Genomic DNA, 21269 nt, shown 5'->3' on the forward strand with positions numbered 1-21269 from the left:
ACAGGGCCAGTACAGCAAGCCAGTTGTCCAGGTCTTAGTAACTTTATCCTCAACTCCCTTTTACACTATCAGAAAGCCCAAGGGCATCATTATCTTCCTGTTGATTTACCAGGGGTCAAAGGCAGAACTCCCACTGACTGAGATTCATCTTAAAACAAAATCCACATCATGTGGGGAAGTTGCCTGGCATAGCTTGGGACAACTTCCAAAAATCAAAGGGAACCACCAATGACAAATACTCAAGAGAAACAACTGGAGGGGAGTAAGACTTCTTTTGGCTTCATTGGTTCACAGCATCTCACATATGCACTACAGCACAAAAGCTCATCTCATGGCTAGAGAAAGACCAAAGCATGGGCCCAGGCTGAGATACAGCCAAGAGCATGCCCCCAGTCACATGCTTCCCCTACAAAGGTCCTACTGGGTTGTGGAATAATCTTTTTGAACACTGTGAAGATGTGTCTTTGCTAAGGTACCTGCTGATTGGTTTAATAAAGAACTGAATGGCCAATAGCAAGGCAGGAAGAGGTTAGGTGGGACTTGCACAGGAGAAAGAGAGGAGATGAATCTAAGCGAGAGGACATGGAAAGGAGACAGGAGGTGCAAGACGGAAGAGAGTTAAAAAGCCACGAGGCAAAATGTAGATTAATATAAATGGGTTAATTTAAGTCATAAGAGCTAGTAGAACAAGCCTAACCTATAGGCTGCGCTTTCATAATTAATAAGTCTCTGTGCCATTTTTTGTGAGCTGCAGCCCAAAGAAAAATACATCTACACTACTGTCAGCCAAGAATGCCACTGAATTATGAAACATCTGTGGACTTCGTGATCCAATAACCTCTCAATGATGAGACCCACCCAACACACAGACCTTTGAGGACACTTAGGACCCATATGATAACAAACTGTTCTCCAATGTCCAGACTGGGAGAAGCCATTAACAGCCTCAGCCCTCAGCCATGTAAGAAGCTAAGGATGAGTTTCTCACAGCTCAAAGATGACTGAACAGTTTTGGGGCCCCACACACACCTTGCAGAGGAGAACCAAACAAATAAGCCTGAATGTGACAAAACACTAGCTATGACAGAGAAACCCTGTCTCAAAAAAATAAAAAAAATAAAAAATAAAAACAAACAAACAAACAAAACCCAAAACAACAACAAAGTGGCCCTTTTAAATCTTAATCTCAAGGCAGGCCATGAGGTTGGCTCTGGCTTCTTCACAGCAGTGGGATTTGAACCTGCTCTGTCACAGGCCCCATTGGTTCCATCTGCTTCACCATATGCAAACTTTCTCAGTCATTTACCCAAATCAGAAAGGACTCACTCTGAGTCTGGGAAGGCACCAAGAATAATGACAAAGATCCTCCCAGAGCTATGTGCACTGGGTACAGGCTGCTTCCCAGGGACAGTCCCCACGAAGCAGGACCCACTGGGATCTGGGTCCAAGGAGCAGGAATGTCCATAAAATAGGCTTCATTCATGTTCCCCTGAGATGGAATGCTGGTGTTTTTCCTTCCCTGGGCCTTCAAGGTATCCTGAGGGGCAAACTGCAATTTTCCTTGGTGCCTTCTAGAAGTATATTCTTTGAAAGAGGACCAGGAACAAGAATAAGGCAGAGGATTCCTCGCAAAAACTAATTTCACTTTCGATTGACTAACCAGCCACTACTTCCCCAGACCATTCATGTACTCAGTCAACATCCCTTTAATGAACCTGGGCTGGCGACCAGTATACACGCAAGCCTGGGAGCACGCCTTACCTCTCAGACTTCTACAAACTTCACTTGCTCCTCCTCAAGTCTTCGCACCATCACAAACAACTTGGTTTTAAATAATGGAATCCCTACAAAATCCAATGGTTCAAACGTAGACAAAGAGCTGGGTGTTGGTGGTGCACGCTTTTAATCCCAGCACGTGGGAGGCAGAGGCAGGAGGATCTCTGTGAGTTCGAGGCCAGCCTGGTCTCCAGAGTGAGTGCCAGGATAGGCTCCAAAGCTACACAGAGAAACCCTGTCTTGAAAAACAAAAAACAAAAAACTAGAAAAAGCTTCTGAAAATGAGTAGGCAGGGAAATTGAAGTAGGGAAGGAAAAAAAAAAACCCAACTTGGTGAGCTGGGCCTGCTAGGAAGAAGCAAGACAAGACATCGGAGCCAGGCCAGGCCCATGCAGTGTCTTTTTAAAGTCAGTGGTTGTAACTGTCCGTCCTCTTATAAGGAGAGAAGGGTGGGGTTTTGATGGTACATTGTGTAACTCGCATAACTCAAATATAGCCGGGTCAGGACCTGAACTCACGTCACCTACTTTCAAAAGCTGTGTTCTCTGCCAGGGCAAAACTGATTCAATTTTGGTTTGATATTATTGTTTGTTCTTTTGATCAAACCCAGAGCCTCAGGCATGTTAGTCACACCACCAACCACCTACTTGTCTTGTATCAGAGTCCAGCCATGTACCCGACTGACCCTGAGCCTACTTCAGAATCCCAAGCAGCTAAGGCAATCACGTGAGACCTTTTTTCATTTCTGGCTCGCTGGACATGTGTCCTCTCATCCAAAATCTATAGATACAAAACGATTGACACACATTTGGTGACAACTAACTAGTTCCTGAATGCAAACTTTTTTGTTTGTTTGTTTTCCAGACAGGGTTTCTCTGTGTAACAGTCCTGTCTGTCCTGGAACTCACTCAGTAGACCAGACTGGCCTCGAACTCACAGAGATCTGCCTGCCTCTGCCTCCCGAGTGCTGGGATTAAAGGCGTGCGCCACCAGTGTCTGTCTCCCTGAATGCAAACTTTAATTGATCACGCCAAGCACAACAGAATGACTCTTATGGGGTTACTCACTCCACTCCTGCTGCTGACTTTGTAGTATAGGAGATGGGAGTAAAAGTGGATAATTTCAGCTGCATGACCCTCCCAGGGCTGTGGTAAGGACATTCTAGATATCATACAGACAGCAGGGGCTTGGAAAAGGTATGTAGAGGGAACTCCAGACAAGTCAAGCGAGATTAAATATGCTAGAAATATTATATGCCTGTAAAGTCGGGGAAAGCATAAAAACAACAACAACGACAACAACAAAAACAGTATATAAAAAATTTCCAGGGCAGGAAGACATTGCCTCTCTGGAGGATTATAGGCCTCGTTTATTTCCTGAATTTTTGCTATTTCCCCCTATAATGAGTGTGCAATGATTCAGAATTAAAGGGAGAAAATCTCTCTAATGAAATTGACAATCAGGAGGAAAAAGGAAGACAAGAAGGGTCCCTGGCAAGGTCAACCCTTCTCATGTCTACATAGGAAATGCGGGTAATTAGGTCCCTGGGATTTTGTTATGTTTTTCTCTGTCTCTGCAGGTCTGGAAATTTCCAAAATCAAATGCAAAAAGAAACAAATTCACCTACAACTGACCCAGAAGTGCTTGTGCCTCCTACACCAGGCCCTACTCTATACCCCAGGGCCTGGACAGCTTCAAATGCTATTAGCCACTGCCATGTACTAAATGAAATAGTCTTTTGTTCAGGATCAGGTCGGACCATATGTGTTGTGGAATATTCCTTTACACTGTGTGAAGATGTGTCACTGTGATTGGCAGGAGGTATGAGCTGGACTCTGGACAGAGAGAGCTCTGGGAAGAAGAAGGCAGAGTCACCAGGCAGACGAGAGGAAACAGGAGGTGCAAGATGGAAGAGGGGTAAAAAGCCACAAGGCAAAACATAGATTAATATAAGTACGGGTTAATTTAAGCTACAAGAGCTAGTTAAAAGCAAACCTAAGCTATCAGCCAAACTTTCGTAATTTGCAATAAGTCTCCATGTCATTTTTGGGGAGCCCAACATTCCCAATGGAAAAGTCTGACTACACATATGAAATTATTAATATTGAACCATTTTTATTGGCTCTATAAAAATAACCAAGAGTCAAAAATACCAGTGCTTTTAGCTATTTCTTCAGGCTTCAGAATTAAGACAGAAAAGCTAGCCATCTCTCACTCCACCCTGTGCTGGAGGAGGTAACATGAACTGAATTCTAAAGATTTGACTTGGGGGGGAAAGGAAGAATTCATAGGTTATTCTGAAGCTCATGGCTGCTGAGTTAGAGGTAGGGAGAGGGAGGTGGGGGCATTTCTCGGCACACAGACTGCGAGGGTCACAGGGAATTTCACTTTGCAGCCGGTACTGGGGAGAAACAGAACACACCCGCAGCTGCAGGTATCACGTGGGACAACAGACAAGAGAAACTGCACTGGAGGTCAGAATCGAGGGAGAAGCAGGAGGGCTGGGCAGAACCACCCCTAGAGGAGCCTAGCCTCGTCACACTGGATTCACACCTCTACTTAGAGGAAGAGTAATCCAGATCTGTTGTGGAAAACACCAGAGTGGGGGGAGGGACCAAGTCCAAGGACTTTCAGTTACAGTCTCCTGCTTTGGTACCTCGTTGCACAACGTCTTAATCGGATTGGTGAACGTACCTTTGCATAAACAAATGTTATAAACTGTTGTACTTACTTGCCATTTGTTCCTGACCGGGCTTTCTCAAAGAGCCTTCAGGTACAGCGCACAGGCCCCTGGTTGCCATGGGTACTATCTAGGCATAAGTCATACACACATAATCCCAACACAGGAAATACCACATTTTGTGGTAGGTCTTCCTGTCTTATTCCAATCACACTTCACTGGTGACCAAAATCTCAGACACTCGCTCCAAAAGGAAGGTATTTATAATCTGAAATACTCATTCAGGCCAAGCCTGTCTTCAATCTTCAAAAATCTCCCAGTCATATTGTCCCTCCCACGAGGTTTTCCCCTGTGTAATGTGCATACAATAGATGGCCACCCTGGGAGGCAGGAACAGAATAGCCTCAAACAGAGAAGGTTTGATTTGCCTATGATTCTTTCAGAGAGCAGGAAGAAATGTTCAGTTACACAAAGGTCTTCAAAGATAGGAATGCTTATCTGAACGATCAGAGACCAGCACCGAGGCCAGGTGGAGGTGGAGACAGGCACCCAGAATTCTGGAAGAATTCTAAAGGAATGAAACTAACTGCCCCCTGGAAGAGTGTTTCGGCCACCAAGAATGAATTTTATCATAGGTCAATGGCTGTGTCAACTGCTTGTTTTAATCATTCTCATGTAATATGGTAAGCACACGTCACTCCAGGACCTGAGCTTGACCCACTGCCTCAAATACCAATGTTCTAGACCCAACTTGGTGAAACGCTCCCTTCTTTCTGACAATCGATTCTACATCTGAGAAAGCCTAGGCCTAGTCTACTATTGTTTAAGGCATGTGTGTGTGGGGGGGGGGTAGGGGGAGTGTTTGGCACTAGGGATGGAATGTACTAGACACACACCCACTGCTGAGTTACACTCCCAGCCCTTTAAAACTCCTAAAAATGGAATCCAGACATTTCAACATATGTCTTAAGCAAGCCCCATCATAGGCCCCCACTGTCACCTGACATCCTACTTCAAGGATGCCTACAAGATTCCAGAACATATTTTCCTGTACAACCCAACAAAATAACAAAGTTCTCAAGAATACCTGGTACCACTACATTCCCCCATAGGCTGTGAATCTTGCAATGAGCCACCAGCCAGCGCACTCACAGGCCCCAGAGACCCTAGTACAGCCAGATGAGCTCTCCCACACTCCCACCCGGATGACCGGAAGCAGCCTTGGAACCCAGAGACCCATAGAATCCCACAGTGACACTGTCACTCCCACAGTGGGGTCAGTTGTACAGGTTTCTGTCTGGTTTGCAGCCCTTCCATACTGGTTTGTCAGAGCAAGCCGCCACACTTGACAACAAGCTGCAGGAGATCTCCAAGCTGAGCTGCCTCACCCCACCCTGCCTGGCCAGCAACTCTGCCCAGGCCTGCACCTGGAAATGGGTCACAATACAACACACACACACACACACACACACACACACACACACACACACACACGTATATGTATCTATATATGTGTCACTGACAAAAAAATTAAAATAAAATAAAACACTATGGTAACTGGAATATTGTGGCACACACCTTGAGAGGCAGAAATGAGTGGATCTTTGAATCTGAGGCTGACCTGGTCTACATATGGAGCTCCAGGCCATCCAGGGCTATATAAAGCCCTGTCTCCAAAAAAGGTCTCAACCCTGGGCTATCACATCCTAGACTGCAGAACCTACAGAAGACGAACCATATCTATATGGGGAGAAGAAAGCAAGTAGCTGTTTAGACCCAACTGTCTGCAACACAAATATTTATTGAGTGCCTAGTGTATACTACAAGCCCTCCCCCGTGAATGATGAGTCAGCTTCGTGAGCTCCCAGTCCTCTGTGCAAACGGAGGTGTAAACATTCCTGGCCAAGACAGGAAGGCCTTATTATAACGGAATTAATGACAGGAAGACATTATTAATGAGGTTACAGCAGCTTCATCAACAGGTACTGCTTGTAGCCTAATCTCCCCTGCAGATCCACACTCCGGGGCCCCTTCCTCCTCCCTTAATCCTCCCTGCAAGGCTAACATGTGACACAGGTCACCAGCTGTGTCTCCCACAAATGCCTTCTGATTAAGGTGGTCTGCTGAACCTGGTTATGTGAACATTCTTAATATAGGCAAAGACAGAATGAAGGTTGTGAGTGGCCATGAATGTCTGTAAGAACGTGTGAGGGTGAGGTTCACTGTATACACACACACACACACACACACACACACACACACACACACCTCCTTACCCCCGTGTGCTCTCTAGCCACACTGAACGCTTTACCCTTCCATGTTTTCAGATGATAACACAGCAAGAATAAGAATGAAATCTCCACACCCAGTGAATCTTTGTGATTTAATAGAAAGTAAATATAGCAGTAGATTTTCTCTCACAACTATTTGTATTTTAATCAGTTAATTATTGGGGGTTCAGGATCTCCCTGTGTAGCCCTGACTGTCCTGGAACTCACTCTGTAGACCAGGCTGACCTCGAACTCACAAAGATCCACTTGCCTCCACCTGAGTGTGCACCACCACCCCTGACTAGAACAGTAGATTTTTAAAGAATATTTTCAGGGGCACCCTTTTTCTATGCAGAACCCAAACATACTTTTTAGGAGAGTTACTTTTATTTAAAAAGAAAAGCAAGGCAGGCTAGGCTCTCTTGCCAACCCAGAGAGACCTTTCCCACCCCCCTGCACTCCCTGACCCCACATCCCCACCGCCCCCACTCAAAACTCTTAAGTCTGAAAAAGTGTTGGGAATTTAAAAAATAAGACTGGGCTGGGTGCTGCCAGGTTCAGAGATGGGGTGCCTCTCCAGCACAGGCAAGGTCCTAAGCTCCATGTCCAAATCCACACACAAAGATGACTTAGGGCTACAGTTACCAGTTAGGTTGGGTTGAAATGAATGATACATTCTAGTGCAAAAATGTTCATGTTCCAGGGTGCCAGGGGCCATATAGTACCTGGAGTAAGATTTGTGGACCTTCTCACTGAGGATGACCGGAGCCTGGGAGACTAGACGTCACAGGAGAGTCTGCAGTAGCTTCAGGCTCCTGCAAAGCAGAGAACAAAAGGTTGTCATAGAGCTCAGTTTGGGCACGAGAGCCTCTAAATCCAGGCTCTCAGAGAAGCAATGATTCCTCTTATCCCTGCTGTGGTAAGCAGGGCTCCACAACTGAAGGAGACCACAGGTGGACACTGACTAGACCGAGGCTTGGGAGGTGTCATGGATGTCCGTGAGTCACCCTGTGTCCTCTGAAAGAGCAGCCAGTGCTTATAAACCACTGAGCCATCTCTCCAGCCTCACAATTTGTTTTTAAATGGTGTACTGCAACACGCCAACATTAGGAAGGATCTGTATGTAGCAGTAAAACAGTAAATACAGGAGTCAGAGATGGAGCCAAAATGCAAACACCCACATGTTTCAGGATTTAAAAGCCCTCACGATATGATTTCAGAGCCCACCAACTACTGCACATGGAGTTTGGGGTCATATCCAAAAGAAATGTAATGCAGTGACTTAAAGAAAGTGACGATGGCCTGTGAGTGTGGATCTTTGAGATGGCACTTGCCTAGCATGCAAAATAGACCCGGGTTGATCCCCAGGACAGGGAAAACAAAGAGGGAGGGGTAGAGGAGGGGAGTCTTTCATAGCTATTTAAGAGGATTGCCTCAGTCACATTTTTCTGCTATAGTATATAAAACAATTAATGCTGAATTGAAGTGAAAGAAAAATGTATGCCATGCATTAATCCAGAACGAACCTATTGGGATTAGCGGCCTGGAATGCCTGGTGAATAAATTCATTAGGACTGCTTTTCCTAATCCAAGAAATGCTCCGACCAACTCATTCTAATTTCCCAGACTTGCAAATTCCTTTTTTGTTAAAACAGAACAATAAAAATACCATACACCTAATACACAAAGAATTTAACACCAATTATCTCATAGTAAAGCAGGCAGCATTTAAACACCACCTTCCGAGGCCTCCAGGGGTGAGGAGGCTTGTGAACTTGTGTTCATGCACACGAAGCTGTGTTCTATCAAGAGTGACCCACACGGGAAATACATTCTGAAAGTATTAGCAAGCATCTCACCCTGCCCAATTTATAAGTCAAATGGAGTCAGATCTCCCCAGTTACTACAGTCAGGACTCAATGAAGGCATCTGGAGCCTACAGCACGCACAGATATTTTACATTACAACTTACTTTGTTTTGTTTTGTTTTGTTTTGTTTTGTTTGTTTGTTTGTTTGTTTTCGAGACAGGGTTTCTCTGTGTAGCTTTGGAGCCTATCCTGGCACTCGCTCTGGAGACCAAGCTGGTCTCAAACTCACAGAGATCCACCTGCCTCTGCCTCCCGAATGCTGGGATTAAAGGCGTGAGCCACCAAAGCCCAGCACAATTTATAACAGTAGCAATATTACAGTTATGAAGTAGCAACAAAAATAATTTTATGGTTGGGATCAGCACAGCATGAGGAACTGTATTTAATAAGGGTTGCAGCCTTAGGAGTTGAGAATCTCTGCTCTAGAGTGTGGCTGACCGAGGAGGAGTCACACCCTTAATGAAAACGGACTCTCCCTCCCCCAGAAGCCACCAATTGTCCATAGCTCCTCAGTTAGGGGTGAAGGCTCGTGAACCCCTTCCCTCTCCATGCTGACGTACTGCTATGAGCTCATGAGTACAGGAGTCCCGCCATGTCTCACTCTGGTTCGATCTGACCACTGGCTCTTACAATCTTCCTGTCCAGAGGTGGCCATTCTGAAAGGGTTTGCTGGGTCACAGAATCTAGGAGAATCCGCTCTGTCCGTCAGCCTGCTAGTCTTGAAACACCATGTAATGGTCTCCATCTTAAATGTTCCCCAGCAGCCCATGTGGTAAAGACTTGTTCCTCAGTCTGTAGGCTATTGGGAGATGGTGGAATGGCTCAGAGGTGGGGTCTACTGGGAGGAAGTCAGGCCACTGAGGGCATGTCCTTGAGGGGACAGTGGGACACAGGCCCTTCTTTCTCTTGCTGTCTAGCCAGGAATGGAGTTTTGATTCTCATGTGTTTCTGCCTTGAAAAGCTACCTCTCCACAGGCAGGGGTGCCTGGACTGTAGAAAAAAAGCTAGCTGAGCAAGCCAGGGAAGCCAGCCAGTGAAATTTACAAAGTCAAAAGGAAGCATGGTCAACAAAGAATGGCTAGATATATATCCTAGCCTCAGCCCTTCAATAATTCAGTTATCCCAGCCCATTCTGTACCAAAATCACTTGGCTCAAAATTTGATGATTCATCCTTCAAGACACAAAAACCTTGAGACAGGAGCTCCATGTCCTTCATTGGTGGACACTGAAGAAGGCCAGTGAAGGCCCCTAAGGCAAAAATCAAATGATGGCTGAAAACTGAAGAAGTGGAAGTAGGGAGAGTGGGTATTGCCCCCATGGTACATCTGGCAATGTCACATTAAGGGATAACAGTTCACCAGCAGACAGAGGCCAAGGATGTTACTAGGCAATCTACAATGCACAGAGAATTTCAGCCAAGAGTTATCTTCAATGGGAGGTGGGGCAAACTACACCTCCCGGAGTGTACTTAGACAAAGTGAGATGCTGCACATCTAATTAAGTGGATTGGAGATTGAGCTACTACTTAAATTCCAGGACCAAAAAGCACAGTATGATCTGCAAATGAGCATGTATTCCCCAAAATCCAAAACCCTGTTGCTACATCCCATGAGAAACTTGGATGTCCCCAAACCATGAGAGAGGAAGCAAGCACATTACAGCAAAGATGGAGTATGGATAGAGGTGCCGGCTCAGGCATGAGTCCGATGTCCTGTAGACAGTGGGAAAGGTCCGTAGAGATAGGATTGCTGGCCACTCTGCCCTGAGAGCCATACAGGTGGCTCCCAAGTAGTGTTCCTAGCTGGGCATCTATGGTTCCTATATCATCAAGGCCAGCCTGAGCTACACAGTGAAATCCCGTCACAACAGATAATTGATTGGTTAATAGATAATACAGGTAGGCAGAAGCCAGCCTGAGCTACACAGTGAGGCTATAATAATTTAGATTGGTTGACTGACTGATGATAGACAGAGAGATGGCATATAAATCTATTAAGTATTTTTTTTAATTTAATAAATGCATTCTTGAGGCATTTCTTGGAATAAGCGCCATGGGTCCCCAAACACTTTCTCTGCACCTAATTCTGTTCTTCAGCCCCAGGTGCTGACTCTCAGCATCCATGGAGATCTCTGCCCCATAGCTGATGAGCTACCTAGAAAAATGCAGCAAAGGGAAGCTGCTATTTAAAGGTATCCTCCAGTTTGAGTGAAGAAGTGTTTGGTGGGTGAATAATCAGCTCTTAATTTCATGATTTGTCTTTTAAAATAAAGAATTGCCTCATCAATGAGGTGCTCGAGGGGACAGTGGCACCCCTCCTGAATTTGGACATGCAACATGCATGTCTGCCAGTCTATAAAATACAGCCTTGACAGTGAGGAGGTGAAGGTATGAGAGGAGAGCTACTCTTTTATTACTGCTGTTGTAGGTTTTTCTTTGTTTTATTTTGGTCTTATTGTTTTTAAGTTCCATGTGTACTGGTGTGTGTGTGTGTGTGTGTGTGTGTGTGTGTGTGTGTGTGTGTAGTACCCACAAAGGCCAGAAGAGGGCATTTAATCCCATGGACCTAGAGTTACAGATGGCTGTGAGCTGCCTGCCTTTGGTTGCTGAGAATCAAAGTCCCTCTGAAAGAGCAGCCAGTGCTCTTAACCTGAGGCATCAAAAGGGCTACTCCTGTACACACAAACACAAAACACGTACTACAGAGCACACAAATACAAAATGCACACTACACATCATCAGCAAAATGAGCACAGAAAAGAAAGGAGGCCTGGAAAACCAGGCCTTGTAACTCATACCTATAAAATCCCAGCACGCAGGAGTCTGAGACAGGAAGATGGAGAGTTTGAGGACAGTATGCAACACAATGCAAGACCCCATCTCAAAAAAGCCCAAATCAGCCGGGCGTTGGTGATGCACATCTTTAATCCCAGCACTCAGGAGGCAGAGGCAGGCGGATCTCTGTGAGTTTGTGGCCAGCCTGGTCTACAGAGCACGTGCCAGGATAGGCTCCAAGGCTACACAGAGAAAATCTGTCTCAACAAAACAAACAAATCAAAAAAGCCCAAATCAGCAAAGAAAGAGACATGAAGGGAATTAACCATAGAACCAGAGATCCAGCCCAGTGGTCAGAGAGGACATCCCTGGATGGAAGCAGGCAGGAGAGTATGTGCCTTCCAGCAGAGCGTGCTGAAGGTAGGGCCCTGCCTTGGAGGATCTGCACTACTCTTAAGGATGTCTTCAAGCTTTGTGGGGCTTCTCCTAAAAACAAGGGCACACTTTGACCTCCTCACCTGCCTGTTCTCCCACAGCTCACAGCTCAGTAATCACCTTCCATACATAGTTCTTTGTCCCCAAGATCTGCTTTATGCCAACTGCCAGGGCCCAAGCAAATCAATAGAAAACTAACCAGATAAAAAACTGGGCTCCTTCGCACATACAGGTGCCCTGGAGTGGTGCCTGGAAAGGGACATGCTCAGTGGGCCTTCCCCCAGGATACAAACAGACCCTGTGCTGTCTCCCTTCCCAGAACCACCCATTGAAACACATAGCACTTTGCCTAGAGCATCCTCCCAGGCCTTGCCACGCCCCTTCTTGCACCTTTCAGTGTACCCGGCTGTCCCATTCCCCTTGTACCTTGCTGGGCATCTCACCATGCCTTGGTGCATTTTGCCTGGCCTTGGGAAACAGGTAAAGCCTGGGCTGCAGTCCAGCACTACAGTACTAATAATAAACAATAACAGATGATGATAACCATTATTATTTTAAAGTAAAAATAAAAACCAAAGAGGATTGTGGTGGCGATGGTTACCGCACTATGAATGTGCTGGGTGTGGTGATGCCTGTCTTAATCCCAGCATTCTGAAAGCAGAGGCAGTATGAACTCTGTGAGTTCAAGGTCAGCTTGTTCTACATAGTGGGTTCCAGGCCAGCCAGGGCTCTATAGAGAGACCCTGTCTCAAACAAACACATTATGAACATACTTAATGCTACTGCCTTAAAGTGGTTAAATTGTTTCGTATCATGTGTGTTCTACTGCAATTTAAAAGTAGATAATTCAAGAACAAACAGACAAACAAACAAACAAAAACCTCCCACGTGTAGGAGGCACAGCTTAGAGAAAGCACTGGAGGAACCAGAACTGTTAAATGCACAGGCCTGTTTTCTTCAAGGGAAGGAACCGAAGCCTGGTCACCCAAAAGTCTGGGGTGGGTGGTGTCCATCAACCTGGTGATCTTTTTCTATTCTATGTGGAGCCAGCCTTCCCATATGCCCCCAAATCCTGGGCATCACTTAGGCCCTTATCCTGAGCTTCTCTCTCAGTGACTAGAACCCATCCTTATGAAAGAGGTCCCATATACTGTGCATCCTCCATCAGCAGAATCTATCTTTATGTTTATTACAAATCCTTCCTCCCTAGGCCCTATTTATCAGCCAATAGAACTCATTCTTTTCTGTTTGTTTGTTTGTTTTTCGAGACAGGGTTTCTCTGTATTGCTTTGGAGCCTGTCCTGGAACTCACTCCATAGATCAGGCTGGCTTCAAACTCTCAGAGATCACCTGCCTCTGCCTCCCGAGTGCTGGGATTAAAGGCATGCACCACTAACGCCTGGTCTAGAACTCATTTTTATTGTAAGGGTACCAGGTGCTTTGGTACTTTGCTAGAGAGTTTCCATGTAGCTGTCCCAGAAGCTTTGTTGTGATGATTGTCACATGGAGATTCCCCCCCCCCCCCAATTTTACTGTGCTTAAATGTGTAAGAAAAATTAAACTGGGAGGCAGACTCTGGAGGCTTTTGGCCCAGTGCCTCCTAAAGTGATGCTGCCCATTTACCTCACATGGGTTCCCCCCCCCCCCCGCCGCCGCAGGCTGTGAGGCTTGCAGGGACCCCAACACACACCTAAAAAGACTGAAACAGCTAAACAGAAGTTTAACTCAGGCTTGGCTCATGACTCAGTAACTCCACTGACAACTACACAACCCCAAATTTATAGCTGCCAAAAAAGTAGAAACAACCCAAATGCCCCATGTTGTGGACTACCATTCATCCATAAAAAGTCATGAAGTACTAATCCAGCAACATGGACAGGCTTAGACAACACCATGCCAATTGTAAATTGTAAGCCGATTGTAAATACCTTGGGTTGGTCCGTTTGTACGAAATGTCTGGAATCCCGACAGAAAGAAGTATGTGCTCGCCCAGAACTGGGGGAGTCCAGGAGGAAGGAACGAGGACCAAATGAACAGGTCATGAAGGGGTGAGGAGTGGAAATTCTAGAATCATGGAGATGGCAGGATAAACCTTTGTAAAGTCACTGAAAAAAACAAGTTTCACTCAAACTGATGAACATCACAGCATGTAAATGATATTTTAAAATGAGCATGGGGAAAAAAAAAATGACAGGATGGCTAAGAGTGGTCCATCCCACCACCAGAGGTCAGGACAATGCTCGTGCCAACAGCTGCTCCTCCACATACTTTGGTTTGGCTTTGAGTCTAAACTCTCATCTATGACCCTCCAGATCAAAATGTAGACTCTAGCTGCAGCCGGGAAACACTCACCACCATACACATGGGGCCATTTATTACAAGGAATGGCCATTCTGCTTTGAGGGTGTCAGGAACATAAAATGAGCTTAATAAACACATGCAGGCTTCACACAGCATCATGGGCTGCTCCATTATGGTGGGGATAGAAAAACCAGTCTCAGCTGGAAGCTTGTGCAGAGCAGTGTCAGGTCACAGAATGAGATGAAGAAAGGCCATGCCATTTGCTAAATGAGGCCACATACGTGGTTTCTAGGCTTTCAGCTCCAATCTGAGGGCAGAGTAGGAGCCCCTCTACTTAGGTGTATGTGTGTGTGGTCCAGGACCTGAGAAAATGATGTGACTTTAAGAAGCAATCGGGAGGACAATTTTTTTTTTCCTAAAGTCTAAGAGCAAAGCTTTTTGCAGGCGTGCTCAGCTCAGGGAGGCAGAGGCAAACTGGCAGACACATCCCCAACAGTGTGTGCGGGATGCTCACATATGACACCGGCATTGCCTTTTTGCTGCCAAGGCATACCTGCCAGGTGACACGCCTGACAGGTGACTTCCTGCGATACTATGGGATGTGTGGAGATGACGGGAGCCGCTCTTCGCAGGTGGTGTCAGCCACCTCTTCCTTCCCACAGATGGGTCTGGAACTGTCCCTAAAGACTAGTGAGTCTGGGATATAGCCTGGAGCCCACAGGTTAGAAAACAAAAAGCCCTTGAGAAGGCTGTCCATGCTAGACCTGCAATTATCACAGGGAATCAGGCAAGCATTGACAAGTCTTGGCCTTGGAATTGCTGTACTTTATAGACCTGTGAGTAATTTGCTCTCCTGGGGCTAAATTGCTAGCCGGCTGCTTCAAATCCTAGGGACACAGAAAGGATGTGGGATGGGATGAGCATGCAGTGCAGAGCCACGTGCCTCAGTGCTGCCGAGGCACAGGGGACAGTCCTCCTCCCTGGAGTGGACAGGAGGCCGGACATTCCGCATGCTTCCCTGTTGAGGATTTGAGAGAAGGGGTCCCAACAAGCTGCACAAGAAATAAAGAATGTGGTGTCTGGAAGGAACAGAAAACAAGCTAGTCCGTCCCAAAGCAGTCTGTGTGCCATACACACACTCACCAGCGTGCCACGCAAACACTCACCAGTGTGCCACATACACACCAGCATGCCAAGCACACACTCAGTGTGCCAAGTACATACTCACCAGTGTGCAACATGAAGATGCACCAGTGTCCCCTTAAAGGACATCTGGCCTTTGTTGTCATCTAAACATTCTCAGATCTGTGGATAACGCTTAAGAGATTCACATCCAAACTCCTGGAAGTCAGATACTGAACTTGCCTGCTGTAAGAGCCGGCTAGCTCTTTCCTGTGGGGACACTGGAAACTGGGTCTATAGGTACGGCACAGGACATTCCAATGCCTACTTTCTAATTTACTTTGGAATTTAACACTCTAGTACAATAAAAATGCTTCCTTAAAGGCAGGTCGAGGACAAAAGAACTCTCAGAATGCTTAAAGAAATCCCACTAACTATGATCTGTTCTAGGAGTTGACAAAGAAGAGAACCTCGGGGGCTGGAGGGATGGCTCAGTGGATAAGAGCATGTATTGCTCTTCCAGAGGATCCAAGTTCAGTTCCCAGAACCCACGTCAAGTGGCTCACAACCCTCATAACTCCAGGTTTGGAGAATCTCACACCCTTAGCTGGCCTCTGTGGGCACACCTACACCCACGGCATACATGCACACAGATATACACAGATGAATAAAAATAAATCTTAAAGAATAGCACATATCCCATTTTCTGTGAAGCCTGATTAGGGATGGTTTTTTGTTTTTTTAAAATCATCGTGGAAGAATAAATAAGAAAGGAAGAAGAGGGAGAGGAAGGAGAGACACAGACCATAGTGGCCCACCAAGACTAAGCTGTTGACAGTATAGCCCTGGCCACCTCAGAAACCATCTGCTGGCCAGGCATTGGTGGCGCACGCCTTTAATCCCAGCACTCGGGAGGCAGAGGCAAGTGGATCTCTGTGAGTTCGAGGCCAGCCTGGTCTCCAGAGTGAGTACCAGGATAGGCTCCAAAGCTACACAGAGAAACCCTGTCTCAAAAAAAAAGAAAGAAAGGAAGGAAGGAAGGAAGGAAGGAAGGAAGGAAGGAAGGAAGAAAGAAAGAAAGAAAGAAAGAAAGAAAGAAAGAAAGAAAGAAAGAAAGAAACCATCTGCTGAAGCCTTGGCCAGCATGCCCCCTTCTGCTTGGGAAGCTCAAGACATGGATGTGACCTGTAAGCTGAAATAAACCCTTTCCTCCCCAACTGAGTATTTGATCACAGAAACAGAAAACCAACTAAGACAGTCACCAAACCTTTGTGTCATCTGAGTGATGCTGGCTACTGCCCTAGGAGCAGTGCCACGCAAAGCTGCTGATGCCAAAGCCCAGAGTTCAGGCTCTAGGCACACTCCAAGGAGCTCGACAATACCAACAACCCTCCTCCTGCCAGAGCAGGCTGCTCCCAAATTCCAGTAGACTAATAAGCAACAGCACAGTCCCCAAATATCCAGGCAAGCAAGCCATTACAACAAAGTGCTAGGTTAGCAAGATACATTAATTTTGTGTATGTTACATGTAAATGCAGGTGCCCTTGGGGAAGACACCAGCAAAGCTGGAGTTACAGACTGCTGCATGCCAGGGGATGTGGGTGCTGGGAACCAAACACAGGTCCTCTGGAAGAACAGTAAGTATATTTAACCACTGAGCCATCTCTACAGACACCAAAAGTTGTTTGAAAAGGTGTGTGTATGGGGCAGGGAGCTTCAGTTCCAGAGGATTAGACATCTCTTCCAGTCTCCTCCAGTACAGCACTAGCATGGTATACAGACACAGATGCCGGCAAAATACTCATACACATAAAAAGTAAATGCTAGATTACTTCTGTAGTACAAAAGCATTTTATAATTGAGAAATCACTACACAAATAGTTTAAAAAATAAAGTCCTGGGACTGGAGAAATAGCTCAAGTGGTTAAGAGAACTGGCTGCTCTTGCTGAGGACATGGGTTCAGTTCCCAGCATGCAAATGATGGCTCACAACCACCTGTAACTCCAGTTCCAGGAAATCTGGCACCTTCTTCTGGCTTCTGGGGACACTGCATACATGTGGTACACAGGCATACATGCAGGCAAAACAGCCACATACATAAAATAATTTTTTCTTAATTTTAACAAAATTTCACCAACATGGTGACACATGTCTTTAACCCAAGCACTTCGTAGACAGAGGCAGAATAGTCCAAATATATTCAAACATTGGGATGTCCAGTCTCTACAGAGCAAACCAAAAGCTTTGTCTGTGCTCAAAGAGATCACTGTAACTCTCAGCTTGTCACACAAGTATGTAGAACTGAGTTCAGTTCCCAACTCATAAAAAGCCAGTGCTGGAAATGGAGGCAGAGACAGGAGGGTCCTTGGAACTCATGCTGGAGATGGAGGCAGACGAGGAACCCTGGAACTCACCGGTCAGGCAGCCTAGGTGGATTAACGAGCCCAAAGTTCAGGAATAATCTTTATCTTAACGCCCTGGTGGAGCCAGTCATGGTGGTACACACCTTTAGCCCCACCACTAGAGAAGCAGAGGCAGACAGATCTCAGAGTTTGAGCTAGTCTGGTCTACATTAGAGTTCCAGGCTAGACATAGTGAGACCCTGCCTCCCAAAATAAAAGGGTAGAGAGTAGTTGCGGACGACAGCCAACTGTCATTTACCTCTGACCACCATACACACACACACACACACACACACGCACACGCACACGCACACGCACACGCACACGCACACGCACACGCACACGCACACGCACACCATATTCACACTAAAACCATAAAACGCGTGAGCACCATCTACTCCACCATAGGACCATTCTTCTGGTCGGAACTTGGGGGGCGGGGGGCGAGGAAAAAAGAAAAGAACACCCAACCAAGAGGTTGCCTTCCTCTGTCCAGGAGGTCTAGATCTCACAAAGCCCCAGTGTTTGTTTTGCCAAAGTATGTATACATTGAATAGAAATGTTTGTTTTCACATCCTGCTTTATGACTCTAAGGAAAAACGACTAAAGAATTAAAGAATAATTTCAAGGACCCATTTTTTTAACCCATCCTCTCCAACCTAATTGTATTAAGCCATCTCACTTCCTGCCTTTTAACTTACATTTCTGTCAACCGATCGTCCACTCTTTTTTGTTGACCTTTACGTGGGACAATCTCCATCCAGAAACCTCTTCAAAGGGAAAAGTCAAAGTGAAATGTCACAGGGAGAGACTCCAGCTGGCCAACAGCCAGGGAGCACCCAGTGTCAGCCCTGAGGCTATGACACGTTGGGCCCCAGGCACAAGGTGGATGGACAAGGCATGGCAGCTGCCTGTAGACTCCAGCACACAGCATGCCATCTGGCACCAGATCAATCCCCATTACACCTGTCCCAGAGGGCTAGCCTAGCTAGGTCCAGGGGTCCCCACTGAAAGAACCACCAACGGAGAGAGAAGCCAGACAAAGAGACAAACCCTGGGAGTGGAAGAGTAGCGATCATGTGATAGGTTATTTCCTGTGAGGCGCAGAAAATAGGATAAAGGGATAAGTCAAAGGTTAATCATGTCAAATCTCTAGTCTGGATGGCTGATAGAAATTCTCAGTTAGGATTTGGAAATAACTAAGTTTGCAGGGCTTGATAGTACATAACTTTAATCCAGCTCCCAGGAGGCAGAGGCAGCAGATCTCTATGAGCTCAGGGCCAGCCTGGTCTACATTGCAAGTTGCAGGCCAGCAAAGGAAGTACTAGGCTTTAAGCTGAGGCTACCTACACCTAAGTAAGACATGTGTGGTTCTGCCATCCGAACTCCTACCAGGACACTCTCTGTACTGGGTTATGATCTAGAGAGTGATGGAAGATAATAAAAGCCACTGATTGCAAGCAACATAAGCCCTCAGCACACCCAGAACAGCAAGCAAACCACCACCCAGAAAGCAATGGACCCAACAGGCAAAGGCCTGCTCTACATGGGACAAAATTTTCACAGGACTCTGAAGGAATAAAATGGGACAAAAGACAATATTGGCCAAGTTTAAGTCCACAATAGGCATTTGCTGTTGAAATGACTAAGGCAATGTCACCCTGTACCAACGCTATTTTGTGCCTGCCTGGTCACTTCTCAGCCTTCCACCCCAAACAATGATATTCACTTTGGGGATGGCAACACTTTGGGGATGGCCCATGACCTTGACCATGGTCCACACATATTATGTAGTGTCTGGAGGACGCTGCTGATGTAAACACCCCAATTCTATCCCCTACCCTCTACCCACTCCTTGCTCAGGCACTGATGAAATTTTTGTTTTGTCTTTTAAAACACTGTACCCCTGAGCTTGGGCACCAAGAGACTTTCTAGAGGTGTGAACCAATTCTTGGTCTGGCCATTAATTAAAGAACTCAAAATTTTTAATTGAGCTGGGCAGTGATGGTATATGCCTTTAATCCCAATCCTCAAGAGGCAGAGTCAGGTGGGTCTGCAGGAGTTCAAGGTCAGCCTAGTTTACAGAATGATTTTCAGGAGAAACCCTGTTTTGAAAAACCCAAACCCAAAACAAAAAAATATATTTTACTTGGCTTAGTCATCATGATTGTCAATAACCTTCTCTCAGGGGTCATCTCACTATGGACAGCTGGCAGACAAGAACTTATCCGTGCGCTAAAAACTTGAAGACTTCAGCTGAGATTCACTTGGGAAAATGTCTTCCTTAATAACTCATTGGCAATGGCCTATTTCTGGAGATATATATATATATATATATATATATATATATACACACACATATATATATATATATATATTCATTCCTAAATTGAAGTCGAAATAGCGTTAGATCAAAAAAGTGCTGGCAAGCTAGGCCTATAATCCTAGCACCCAGGAGGCCGAAGCAAGAAGACAATGAGTTTGAGGCTAGCCTGGGCTACTTAATGAGACTGTTAAATAAAACAAATTGTGCTGTCGAAATGCAGGGTGTTCAGGCACATAGAAACATCTAGCACCCAGTGTTTGTGGTGTGAGACTCTGAACTGAAAACTAGAGGTTTGGGCTCACGAAGAGCCAAGCATTGCCAGGCAGGCCTCTCCAGGAGGCAAGACCCTGCCAACAAAAGGGTACAGGCCCACATTTAAGGAGCCAGTGGAGGATGAAGTATGGCACTAATGAAGGGGGACAAAGACATTTTAAAGAGTCCAAAGGCAGACTTAGCATCCTACCCCACCTGTCAGTCCCACATCCTCACCTTTCTTAGTAAGTTTGGAGCCAACCACAGCCCATCTTGATGTCAGCTGAGCATGAAGCTGCCAAATCAAATAGGAGATAAATTTCATGTGAACAGTAAGTAACTGTGTAATGTGAGTATGCCCCAAATACATCATCATTATGTTCCAAGTATTGCCAAAAACCCGTCATTTTGTAAGTTATTATAGCTATACTGCACGGTGGGTGGCAGAAGGCTTAACCTCTGTTGGCAAAGCCCTGAATTGCATCAGAGAAAGAGAAGAAGGAGGAATACCAAAAACATACCCACTGCAAATTGAACCTGGCATCCAGTACTTTAACTTGGCATATGTTGTTGACAGCTCTGGTCCCACCCCCACCTTGAAAAGGCACTTCCCCAGCCCAAGCCAGTGATCACTTCCTTATGTGACAAGAGGCCCCATCTGGTGCCCGCAGGAGCTGACTTCAGCTGCCCCAGAGGAGGGAAGAATCTGTAGAGAACAGGGATGGCCAACCACATGACGTATTTGAGAAACACAATGGAGGACAAAGGCAAAGTGTGTGGACTAGAGATTGGACTTGGGCAGAGTTCTTAGCAAGCAGCAGCATTGTCTTTAAAGGGATGTGCCAGGAGTGTGTCACCCCACCCCCAGCTCACTTGATCTATGAAAACGGGGTGCACACCCACTGGTTGAGTTATCACAACACCCCACAAACCCCCAAGAATTAAGTATGGCCACAAGGGACAGACATCTGTTAACTAAGAACTTCACCTGTGGGGCATTGTATGAGTAATTTTTTTCATCACTATGACAAAAGACCTGGCAAAAGCAATTTAAGAATGAA

General features: G+C 46.0%; 1 protein-coding gene across 4 annotated transcripts in view; it reads right to left on the bottom strand.

Moving 5' to 3' along the window:
* The window catches only part of Slc7a1 (solute carrier family 7 member 1), a 74978-nt gene that overhangs the window by 30989 nt on the left and 22720 nt on the right, over window positions 1–21269 (bottom strand). The window contains exons 2-3 of one of the 4 annotated variants that reach the window (XM_027413706.2): window positions 20446–20503; window positions 7452–7541 (exon numbers count right to left, since the gene is read on the bottom strand). The exons of 1 other annotated variant lie outside the window; for it this stretch is intronic. The gene's annotated coding sequence lies outside the window, so the exon portion shown is untranslated. Of the gene's footprint in view, window positions 1–7451; window positions 7542–13732; window positions 13910–20445; window positions 20504–21269 lie in introns of all 4 variants that reach the window. 2 more of the 4 variants (XM_027413707.2, XM_027413708.2) reach the window with 2 other exon arrangements.

The sequence above is a fragment of the Cricetulus griseus genome, chromosome 4 (assembly GCF_003668045.3).
Source record: "Cricetulus griseus strain 17A/GY chromosome 4, alternate assembly CriGri-PICRH-1.0, whole genome shotgun sequence".
NCBI classification, from domain to species: Eukaryota; Metazoa; Chordata; class Mammalia; order Rodentia; family Cricetidae; genus Cricetulus; species Cricetulus griseus.